This window comes from Lycium barbarum, chromosome 12 (genome assembly GCF_019175385.1).
Source record: "Lycium barbarum isolate Lr01 chromosome 12, ASM1917538v2, whole genome shotgun sequence".
Lineage (NCBI taxonomy): Eukaryota > Viridiplantae > Streptophyta > Magnoliopsida > Solanales > Solanaceae > Lycium > Lycium barbarum.
In genome coordinates this window covers 56,103,160-56,116,242 of record NC_083348.1, presented here as the reverse complement: position 1 = coordinate 56,116,242, position 13,083 = coordinate 56,103,160, and positions in this window count along the sequence as shown.

Here is a 13,083-nt window from a genome sequence, read left to right as displayed (position 1 = left end):
CAACTAAGTCTTGTATTACTAAGAAGCTACACTCTTCTATATATTACCATCAATAGTAAATCATACATCAAGTTTTCATACGCACTATCATAAGTTTATATCATAATTCAAGACTAAACTCATTATCATTCCTTTCTCCGATAATATATGACACAATAAGGGAGAACTGAGTACAACACGACAATTTAGTCAATAAGCCTAATCACAATAACAGGGCCACGAGCCATCATCAACAATCAATCAACCTAATAGAAATCCATCCTGAATCGCCACAGTATGAATACAACTACACCTTATATTTCAATACATGAAGTAATGGCGACGAGCCCACAAAATCAGAAGTCATCCTAACCTAGCTAATATCCAACCCAAACACCATGTCCGAAGACCAAATCATGCTTTCTCCCATTAATTCTACACAATACATATGTTTTGCTAATCAAAGTCTAACTAAAGTAAGCCATAACCTACCTGGAATGTAGAATAGGAGCCACGAACTACTCCACACGAGCCTTCTATTTCTGAAGCACCTCATAACGGTCAAAGTTTAACAATATGATGCTAAGTAAGCAACAATCCATGTATTCAAACAAAAATGACAATTTGGGGAAGAAGACCCACTTACTTCTACCCTCTTCAATAGATGAAACCATCCTTTAATGGTGAATTGATCACAACTTCTATCTCTACAATCATTAAACTTCAATTTATGGGTTTCTAATCAAGTTTACCCTTAAAACAGATTTTAGGACAAAGCTTCCATTTTTATTAGAACCCTAAGTCTCAAGATGCAATTTCAACCATAAGAAATCAAATTCCTTTCCTAGAAAGTGATAATATATACTCCTATATGATTAATCAACAATAAAATAAACAACCCACCAATTATTTAAGGGTTCACTAATTCTAGGATTTTCACCCACCATTGATGGACCTCTTAGAATAATCATGGAGCTTGAAGAAGAAGGGAAAAGGAACAAATAAAGATGGGAACTTACCCTCCAAGATGCTTTCATCAATGAATGGGATGAATTTTGCCACTTTCTCTCTTGAAAACTGACTTTGGTGTCTTGGGGTTAAGGGTTCGAGGTTGGGGAATTAAAATAGAGGTTTCTGGCCCCGCTTACCACTGTAGCGGTCTCCAGACTGCTGCGGCGGTACCGCTATAGCGGCCTCTTGGTCGCGATAGCGGTTCTGTTGGACAGGTCCACACTAAAATGGTTATAACTTCCTCATCCGGAGGCCAAACGCATCGATTCTTTTTACTATAGCTTTGTAATTTCGATAGCATCTAATGGTTTAGACCTTACTCAAAACATAAGGTCGGATGCTCAATATGGAGCCATTTCTATCCACAAAGCTCCGGCGAAAACATCGACTACGAGCGCGACAAAACCCAAACCCATCAGAAACTCTTCAAAACCTCACCAAAACTTGTGAAAAAGTTCCAAATCATCATATTAACATGTTGGAACCTTCAAAGCATTGACACGAGGTCATCCTAACCCGACATTGTCCATGGTCAACTCTAACTCGCTAACCTAACTAGCTTCTCCCTCAAAGACTCAATTTACACTCAAACCTTGCGGAGACCAACCCAATGACTTCATTAAGTCATAAATCATACTAACGGGACTTGGGGAAAGAGTCAACAATGTTAAATGTGTCAAAACACTATAACGATTAAACGGGTTGTTACAAAATATTTTCTTACATAGGGGACTGGGCTTCAACATCTATAAGGACGGCTTGCCCCAAACCTAGCTTCAACATCCCGAAGGAAGGCTTGACACAAACCTAGCTCTAATACCACAAGAGTAATAAAGTGCGAAGAAATAGCAAGCAAGATAGCAAGACCATAAGTACAAATGTTTTCTTAAATAGAGGACTGGGCTTCAACATCCATAAGGACAGCTTGCCACAAACTTGGCTTCAACATCCCGAAGGATGGCTTTCCAAGCTAATCGAACAGTAAATTTGATCATAGATGTAAAACTTTTTCCTACAACTGGGCTGGCTTCAACATCTCTAAAGACGGATTGCCAAGCTACTCAACTCGGAAAAACTTTCCCACTACTACAGATTTAGCTATTATAGCTTTGGAAAACTTTTGTACTTGCCGCAAGTTAACTTGCTCAATATTTCCTAACCCTATACTAAACTAAGGACCAGCCTTTTCGTGCATTTCAAAGAGAAGAACAAGAGAAATTTAGAAAGCACTCGTATTATTAATATAGCAAGGTTTATAAGAAGATTATTTGATCTTCTTCCAAGTACTACCTAGCCAAACCTATATTACAAGTGGGTCCCATAAACATGTGTGGGGCCCTAATAAAACAAGAAAAACTTAAGCCTAAGCATGACAAAGCATGTGCTAGCACTTGAAAGCATGTGAAAAACTTAAATATATATATGGAAAAGCATGTGACGGCATGTGATAGCATGTGTAAGTGGGGTAGTCAAGCATGTGACGCCATGTGATAGCATGTGCAAGTGGGGTAGATTTTTTCCATCTTTTAGGTAGCATGTGTAAGCTTGTGAAAAGCATGTGGTGAGCATGTAAAAGTGAGATTGGGAATATAAAACTATAGGAAGATCTGTTGTGGTATGGGTAGTACACTTTTCTAGGTAATTTGTTGAGGTAAGTAAGGGAAAATGGTGAAAATGGTGCATGTGTCATCAAGCATCATCCGATGGTGCAATGTTTGATGATCTTAATGGCGGGCTTGTGTATCCTTCCTCTATCCACCATTCAACTTTATGTTTTTTCTTGAATCTTTATTTGTTTTCCAAGCTTCTTTTTAGCGACCTCGTGTAGTAACATTTCCTGCTGGATAGCCCTGTTATCTTGCAATCTATTTTTTGTGAATTCTGAGATGGAAGATTCAATCTTATTCTTGTGATAGCCTGAGTGACTTCATCCCTGATGAATTCATATAGTACTTGGTACTCCTTCGCTGCTTGTCGGACTCTTTCCCAGTGGGGATGATTATCAGTCTAATTCCAACGAGCCTACTCCTTCGACCATATCTCCTTTGGGATGCACTTATTTTGCTGGAAAATAATTCTGTGCTTCACTGTATTCATCTTCTAAGGACAAAATGGTGACAGGGAATTCCCTCCAGAGTGAAATATCTGGATGAGCATGGATCTTTCTGTCAATAAGATTTATCGGTCGATGTAGCATAAATATTTTCGCTGCGTAGGAGTCTCGAAAGCATTGAACCCAATATCTTCATGGTTTGAACCATTGGAGAAAATTTCTGAGAGCAGGTTCAATCCTGTCAAAATGTTGGAACATATCACACTTGAATTCCATAAAGATATAATACTGGTGACACAGGTACCAGAAAAACCATGATAACTCTTGTGGAAAATCGTTATGCAATGGTATGAATACATGACAGAATGAGTATTCTGGATTGACTCCAAACGGCTTAAGGATGGATCCACCATATTTTCTGAAGACTTAAAGCTCATAGAAAGTCCTTCTCTCAGTAAGAATGGATTGGTCAAACGGGTCCACGAACTGGTTAAGGAATTTCGGTAGATGATCTGCTATCCTGGATGGACCGACTCCTGGTGAACTCGTCAGCATGAAAATTTGGCTAGTTAGCTTCTTCTTGTGCATGAATCTCTTTGAAATTCATCTGGCCCGGATAGACAATCAGTTAGGATATTATCCTTCCCCTTGAGGTGCTTCACTTGGAATTGTAAGGGGACAACTATTGTGCCCATCTGAGAATCTACAGATTTGAAATAATCTTCGAATTTTTCTGGATCATCATCGGGAAAGCCTTCATATCCATTTCTATCAGGAATTCTGTGCGAATTAAAAAGAAATTAAACTTTTTAATTTTGTTCTTCATGGCAAGAATTTCCTTGAAGGTCGAATGATAGTGTTGTTCAGCATCTTTGGACTTTCCACTGGCATATCCACATATCTTCCGCTGGCCATCTTTTTCTTCAAAAAGTACCGCGTTTCAATATTCATTGCTGGTATCAGTCTGCAATATCTTCTTGCCATCTGAGAGGATATGGAGGGCTTTGACTTCTCTAGATATTTCCTTTATTTTTTGAACCACTTCATCTTGTTCCTTCCCCCAAGCTTGAGGATTTTTCTTGAGCAGTTTTGTAAGTATAGAAATATATGTAGAGATATTAGGGATAAAATCTTTTAACATAATTAATCACACCTAAAAATTGTTGGAGCTGCTTTGTTCTGAAGCTGGTGTTTGGAAACTTGAGCAACTCTTGGCAAATGTGCGGCCCGGGCTATATGCGCCATGGACAAAATGCATTCCCAGAAAATCAATTTCTCTTTTGACAAGAACCATCTTTTTTGCTAAGAGCATGATTCCATTTTCCCTTACTAGATCATGAAACTGATGGACCAAGTTGAGGTGTTCTTCCACCGTATTATTAAACAGTAATATGTCATCAATGTAAACTAGTGATGTGTGAAAGATGGGTTGACATATCTTTGTCATGGCCTTTTGGAACAGGAAGGGTGCAGTTTTTAACCCCAATGGCATGACCTTCCATTGAAAATGGTGGTCGCGTATGCCGAAGCCTGTTTTTGCTTTTTCTTCAGGGTGTATTCCCAATTACCAAAACCCAGATTTAAGGCCAAACTTGGAAAAGTATTTAGCTTTGGCTGCGTGTGAGAAAAGGGTGAGTTTATTTGGGATAGGGTATTTATCATCTTGGAGGAAATTGTTAAGAGGTTAATAATCTATGACTAATCTAAGTTTACCTCTTGTTTGTTCCGCCCGTTTGGTGCTCATAGAACGCTTCACAAGCCTATTATGAATCAGATGGCTCGATCAGTCCAAACTCCAAGAGCTCTTCGCATTCCTTTTTCACAAGCTGGAGATGTTGTGGATTCATGCCGAAGTGACTTGCCTTCGTCGGATAATGCTTTCATTTTTCTTGAAATGGAGTTTAATGAAAAACTCTTCATTCATCCATAACGGGTTTTTGATTTTTTTTTTCAGAAACTCCTTGTGAGATTCTACGCATGAATGCTCCACCAGCTGTTGTTCATCATCTGTTATCTAGAATAATCGTGAAACTTCTGTGTATGGCTTGAATTATTTTTTGAATGTTATTCCTTTTGCTTTGATCCGGAGTTGATCCCTAAGTTGCCTACAGATGTCAAATCCAACAATGAGATCTTTTCCTGGGACATCTGATTCAATCAGCTTAGCTCTAAGCTGCAACCCTGGGTAGAATTCAATTGTGATTGGATGCTTTGTGATGACTGTGGTGGTTAGGACTCCAGTTCCAGCAGTGTTGAAATCTTTGAAATGTGGAATACATTAATCCTCAGGAAGGACAGCTGGGTTTATCAGTGAACATGCCGCTCCAGTGTCCGTGAAAGCAATAACCTGGATTGGTTTATCCCATTTGGATGGATAGACTTTAAGCTAGACCTGCGGGATTACCATGATGCTGTTGATTTCTTCTTGAGCCTTTCCTTCTGCTTCTGAAATTCTGGTAATATTCATCTCCATACTCTTCGTACACATCCATGGAAAAAAAAGGTCTTCTCTGTGGGTTCGTCCTTCAATGAGAGAACACATTAAAGATCATAATCCCAGATGGATACCAGTATAGTCCTCTATTTCAGTAAGAAGCTTGACCAACCTTCTGGATTGGGGGAATTTTTTTGCATAATGCCCAATCTTATTGCAAATGAAGCATATATCTTTTTTCGAAAATTTGCCTGAGTTTCTTCTTCTGAAATATTTTGTCCTTCTTTGAAACTTTGATCTTTCACTCGATGGCTTTGGCCATTTGAACCGCTTAAATCTCCTTCACAGTTGAGGGACATGACACGAACAACTTGATCCAGTGACTAAATCGGACCTACTGCTTGCCTTATCAAGAGTTGGATTGTTTTGTATGATTTGCTTCAAAACGGTCCTTTTTGTGAAAATATCATCCAGTGCTAGAAAGATTGCTTGCCTGATGTAACTAACCTGTGGGATCGTTATTGACTGGAACTTTTCTTCAATGATCATCATGGTTCGGTTTCCTAGCATCTTTGGAAGTGATGAAACGAAGGCTTGTTTTAGGCTAGTTTCTCCGCCTAACTCAAAAAATATTTTTGCCATCTTCTGCAAGTGGATATCAATGACATTTCTGTCAAACGATACACATTTCATTTCGAAGAACTACCTCTTTAATTTCTCTTGTCTTTGGCCAGTATCTCCACAGAACACTTTATGTAGGATTCCGATGTTGAAGGAAAAATCTTGGGATGTAAGGAACATATTTTTGTCTTGTATCCCAAGTGAATTCAATCAGTCTCTGAGAATTCCGAAGAACCTTGAAGTGAATTCTGACAGGATCAGATATTTTTCCCGTTCTACCAAATTTTTTGTCACCATCACAGTAAAGAAATCTTGGATCCTCTGAGGCCATCTCGAAACTTTGATGTCGTCCAGAGTGAAGGTATGGTATCCAGTTCTAACAAATTTTGGTGTTGTTGATTCTGGTCTCCTTTTTGGGATTGGCTCATCCGTCACGATCATCATCTACTTCAGAAATTTCTAGTTCTCTTGGTTGATTCATGAATATTGGTGGATTGTCTTCTTCAGAAGAGTCTAGTGAGAAATCCTCACTTGGCTCACTCTGCGATTTATCCGTAGGATCACTATCATATGAATCTTCAGTACCGGATCCTAGGATATCCTCTTCCTTTATGCCATTTTTTGGCTGGGCCACAGAGAGGTTAGGAACTTCTGGATCAAAGATCATCAAGTTTTCTAAGTCGGGGTTTTTGGAACTCTCACCAAGTTCTTTCTTTCGCTTAGATTGTTTTTGGGCTGCAATGGAGTCCTTTTTTTCCCACACCAACTTTGCAATGTCAAACTTGGGTTCATCTTTTTGTTTTTGAGCAAAGGACATGGGATAGTTTGAAATGGAAGGGAAAGTAGTGAAAGAATGGTTTAATTTAGGTGCCGAGTATGTTTGTGATGACATGGGGAAAAAGGTGGGTTTTATAGGGTAGCCTTGGGTTCTTTGTGGTTCAAAGTGATCATGTTTCAACTGTTGTATTTGTTCTCTAATGGCAACATTTCCTTTGGTTGTTGTTGAAAGAAGTGCAATAGTGAGGTGCCTGATGGACAAATCTCGTACTGCATATTTGTCAATCTCAATTCCAGGACGTTGATAAGTCCAGCATGTTGAGAGAATGCTTGTTCCACTCTTTTCTCAATTGTCTCAACTCTACTCATCATCTTATTTTGTGTGTGAGCAACATTTTTGATGGAATTGCCAATATTGGTTAACACTTTATTTTGGCAAATGGCATTTTCAGATTGCCAGTTGATTGTTGCTTCGACATCACTTGTTGGCGGCTTTTATCTAGTGGGCAACACAACATTTTTCTTTGGGATTTTTGGAGCATGGCTTATACTATCTTTTTCAAAAGGTTGTTGTAATGGGAAATCAGGGGTATGACTGGAGCTTGAGGGGTTCATTATGAGTATTTTGTGGTTTTGTTTCATTTGTGGTTGAGGGCTTGTGGTGTGTGCTTAAGCTAGGTAGTGATGGCCAATCTTAGGGTTTGTATGAAACAAGAAATTCATATTTTCCTGGACGGCTAAGTGGACCAATAGATGAATCTCCGTTTTCATACCTTTCTCGGAACTCTCTCTCAGAGTTTCTCCCTTTCTTCTCTTTCTTTGATTTGGATTTGTTCGAAGATCTTGTATGATGTTTATCCTGTTCAATTTCATCACCAAGACATTCTTGACAATCACACTCAATATTCCATGGGCAGTGTCCCGTGAAAGGACATTTGAACCACCATACATCACGACCATCCTTATCGAACTGTTTTATCCAATCATGTTCATTCATGATTCTTGGGAGTTGGCATGAGAGTGTTTCTGGGTCCGCTTCTGTTGCGTAGTTGTATGTAGGTTGGTACATCTGAAAGGAGAAGGTCGTTTTGTTGGGTTTTTTGAAGTGAGAGTGGTCAAAACTTATGGAAATTGTTTTGTCATGTTTTTTAACAAAAGTGGGTTCAGAGGATTGAACAGGTTCCCTCAGTTTTTCATAATTTGTGACCCATGAATTTGGAAGGACTTTGATAAGTTCCTCCCTAGAGAGCTGCTTTGAGATTTGGGTGCACATGGTAGTTCCATTGGTGGCATCTACTTTTAAGATCAAAGCATTTTCTCCACCTGGAAGAGACAGATCCATAGCATGGTTCTGAACTCGCCAAGCTATTTGATAATGTAGAGTAGCTTGAATAGCATCTCTAGCCAGTGGAGCGCCTTGGAATTTTAAAGCCTCCGTCAGATATGGATCATACAGGGACATGGAGAAGTTTGGAAATATAGTGACAAAAACTTTTCCTTCATTTAGAGTGACTTCTATGGTATCCGAATTCGCATGTTGGTATTCTTGATATCTGGTATCAAGAAGAGCAAGGCGACCCACGACCAGTTGGCCTTTTCTGCCATGATATGTCACCGTAATTCTAACAACACCAAAATGGATATGGGTGAAACCATGATTTTTCCACATTCTACGAAAATCATCTAGAATTTGTAAAGTGATGAATTGTTCCTCTTGAGTTGCAAGAATAGGGTGCTGGTCAAGTTTTGAGGCACCGACATATTCTTTAGCTCCTTTAGGTTTTTGTTGGACCAGGGAACAGATTTTTGACCACAGGGAACATGTCTTTTTGGCAAAAGCGGAATATAGATTTATGAGGGGTAAGTCGGTTGGTGACACTTTATTTTCATCGGGTAGGATATCTACTTCATAAAGGTAATCATATTTATAGGGAAGTGTTTTATAAAGCGTAGGAGATATATTTATTTTTGCCAGGATTTACAAGGGTTGGACGTAGATGGAAATGACTCAGGCATATTTTACTAAACTGCTCCTCCCTCCGAAATGATGGACTGGCTCTGATACCACAAAAGTAATAAAGGCCGAAGAAATAGCAAGCAAGACAACAAGACCACAAGAGCAAATGTTTTCTTACATAGAGGATGTGCGGCCTCGAGTTGTATGTGCCATGGACAAAATGCATTATTCTTGTGGTATTAGAGCCAGTCTATCATTTCGGAGGGAGGAGCAGTTTACTAAAATATGTCTGAGTCATTTCCATCCTGAACCAACCCTTGTATATCCCTGGCAAAAATAAATATGTCTTCTACTCTTTATAAAACACTTTCCTGTAAATATGATTACCTTTATGAAGTAGATATCCTACCCGATGAAAATAACGTAGAACCAACCGATTTACCTTACATAAATCCATATTCCGCTTATGCCAAAAAGACATGTTCCCCGTGGTCACAAATCTGTTCCCTGGTCCAACAAAAACCCAAAGGAGCTAAAGAATATGTTGGTGCCTCAAAACTTGACCAGCATCCTATTCATGCAACTCCAAAGGAACAATTCATCACTTTACAAATTCCAGATGATTTTTCTAGACTGTGGAAAAATCATGGTTTCACCCATATCTATTTTGGTGCTGTTAGAATTACGTTGACATATCATGGAAGAAACGGCCAACCAGTCGTGGGTCGCCTTGCTCTTCTTGATACCAGATATCAAGAATACCAACATGTGAATTCGGATACCATAGAAGTCACTCTAAATGATGGAAAAGTTTTTGTCACTATATTTCCAAACTTCACCATGTCCCTGTATGATCCACATCTGACGGAGGCTTTAAAAATCCAAGTCGAAATCCAAGGCGCTCCACTAGCTAGAGATGCTATTCAAGCTACTCTACATTATCAAATAGCTTGGCGAGTTCAGAACCATGCTATGGATCTGTCTCTTCCAGGTGGAGAAAATGCTTTGCTCTTAAAAGTAGATGCCACCAACGGAACTACCATGTGCACCCAAATCCCAAAGCAGCTCTCTAGGGAGGAACTTATCAAAGCTCTTCTAGATTCATGGGTCACAATTTATGAAAAACTAAGGGAACCTGTTCAATCCTCTGAACCCACTTTTGTTAAAAAAACACGACAAAACAATTTCCATAAGTTTTGACCACTCTCACTTCAAAAAACCCAACAAAACGACCTTCTCCTTTCAGATGTACCAACCTACTTACAACTACGCAACAGAAGCGGACCCAGAAACACTCTCATGCCAACTCCCAAGAATCATGAATGAACATGATTGTATAAAACAGTTCGATAAGGATGGTTGTGATGTATGGTGGTTCAAATGTCCTTTCACGGGACACTACCCATGGAATATTGAGTGTGATTGTCAAGAATGTCTTGGCGATGAAATTGATCAGGATAAACATCATACAATATCTTCGAACAAAGCCAAATCAAAGAAAGAGAAGAAAGGGAGAAACTCTAAGAGAGAGTTCTGAGAAAGGTATGAAAATGGAGATTCATCTATTGGTCCACTTAGGCGTCCAGGAAAATATGAATTTCTTGTTTCATACAAACCCTAAGATTGGCCATCACTACCTAGCTTAAGCACACACCACAAGCCCTCAACCACAAATGAAACAAAATAACAAAATACTCATAATTAACCCCTCAAGCTCCAGTCATACCCCTAATTTCCCATTACAACAACCTTTTGAAAAAGATAGTATAAGCCATGCTCCAGAAATCCCAAAGAAACAATCAACTGGCAATTTGAAAATGCCATTTGCCAAAATAAAGTGTTAACCAATATTGGCAATTCCATCAAAAATGTTGCTCACACACAAACTAAGATGATGAGCAGAGTTGAGACAATTGAGAAAAGAGTGGAACAAGCATCCTCTCAACATGTTGGACTTATCAAAGCCCTGGAATTGAGATTGACAAATATGCAGTACGAGATTTGTCCATCAGGCACCTCACTATTGCACTTCTTTCAACAACAACAAAAGGAAATGGTTGCCATTAGAGAACAAATACAACAGCTGAAACATGATCACTTTGAACCGCAAAGAACCCAAGGCTACCCTACAAAACCCACTTTTTTCCCATGTCATCACAAACATACTCACCACCTAAATTAAACCACTCTTTTACTACTTTCCCTTCAATTTCAAACGATCCCATGTCTTTTGCTCAAAAACAAAAAGATGAACCTGCGTTTGACATTGTAAAGATGGCCTAGGAAAAGAAGGACTCCATTGTAGCCCAAAAAAAGTCCAAACGGAAGAAAGAACTTGGTGATAGTTCCAAAAACTGTGACCTGGAAAACTTGATGATCCCAGGTCAAGAAGTTCCTAACCTCTATGTGGCCCAGCCAAAAAATGGCACAGAGGAAGAGGATATCCTAGGATCCGGTACTGAAGATTCATATGATAGTGGTCCTACGGGTGAATCGCAGAGTGAGCCAAGTGAGGATTCCTTACTTGACTCTTCTGAAGAAGACAATCTACCAATATTCATGAATCAACCAAGAGAACAAGAAATTTGTCAAGTAGATAATAATTATGGCAGAATGACGGATGAACCAATCCCAGAAAGGAGACCAGAACCAACAACACCAAAATTTGTTTGAACTGGATTCCATACCTTCACTCTGGACAACATCAAATTTTTGAGATGGCCTCAAATGATCCAAGATTTCTTTACTTGGACGGTGAAAAACAAAATCTGGTAGAACGGGAAAAGTATCTGATCCTGTCAGAATTCACTTCAAGGCTCTCCAAAATTCTCAGAGACTGGTGGAATTCACTTGGGATACAAGACAAAAATATGTTCCTTACATCCCAAGATTTTGCCCCCAACATCAGAATCCTACATGAAGTGTTCTGTGGAGATACTGGCCAAAGACAAGAAAAATTGAGGAGGCAGTTCTTCGAAATGAAATGTGTATCGTTTGGAAGAATGTCATTGATATCCACTTCCAAAGGATGGCAAAGATATTTCTTGAGTTAGGCGGAGAAACTAGCCTAAAACAAGCCTTTGTTTCATCACTTCCAATGATGCTAGGAAATCGAACCATGACGATCATTGAGGAAAAGTTCCAATCAATAACGATCCCACAGGTCGGTTACATCAGGAAAGGAATATTTCTAGCACTGGATGCTATTTGCACAAAAAGGACCGTTTTGAAGCAAATCATACAAAACAATCCAACTCTTGATAAGGCATGCAGTAGGTCTGATCTAGTCACTGGGTCAAGTTGTTCGTGCCATATCCCTCAACGGTGAAGAAGATTCAAGCAGTTCAAATGTCCAAAGCCTTCGGGTGAAAGATCAAAGTTTTGAAGGCGGACCAAATATTTTAGAAGAAGAACGAGTGAAGTCGTAACAAGGTAGCCGTACTGGAAGGTGCGGCTGGATCACCTCCTTTTCAGGGGTATCGAAAGGCCCAATGAATTGGGATTTAGGATCTTCCGCTGCGCGAATTTCCTAAGAAACGAAGTTTCGAAAAAATGACAGATGCTTCATCTGCAACAAGATTGGGCATTGGCCAAATCCTTTAGGTGAAAGATCAAAGTTTCAAAGGCAGACAAAATATTTCAGAACAAGAAGCTCAGGCAATTTCCAAAAAAATGGTTGATGCTTCATCTGCAACAAGATTGGGCATTATGCAAAAAATTATCCCCAATGCAGAAGGTCGATCAAGCTTCTTACTAAAATAGAGGACTACACTGGTATCCATATGGGTGACGATGATGATCTTGAATCTGTTCTCTCACTGGAGGACGAACCCACAGAGAAGATCCTTTTTCTATAGATGTGTACGAAGAATATGGAGATGAATATTACCAGATTTCAGAAGCAGAAGGAAAGGCTCAAGAAGAACGGTCCAGCTTAAAGTCTATCATCCAAATGGGATAAACCAATCCAGGTTATTGCTTTCATGGACACTGGAGCAGCATGTTCACTGATGAACCCTTCCGTCCTTCCTAAGGATCAATAGATTCCACATTTCAAAGATTTCAACACTGCAGGGACTGGAGTCCAAACCACCATCGCCATCACAAAACATCCAATCACAATTGAATTATTCCCAGGGTTGCAGTTTATAACTAAGCTGATTGGATCGGATGTCCCAGGGAAAGATCTCATTGTTGGATTTGACATGTACAAACAACTTAGGGATCAGCTCTAGACCAAAGACAATGGAA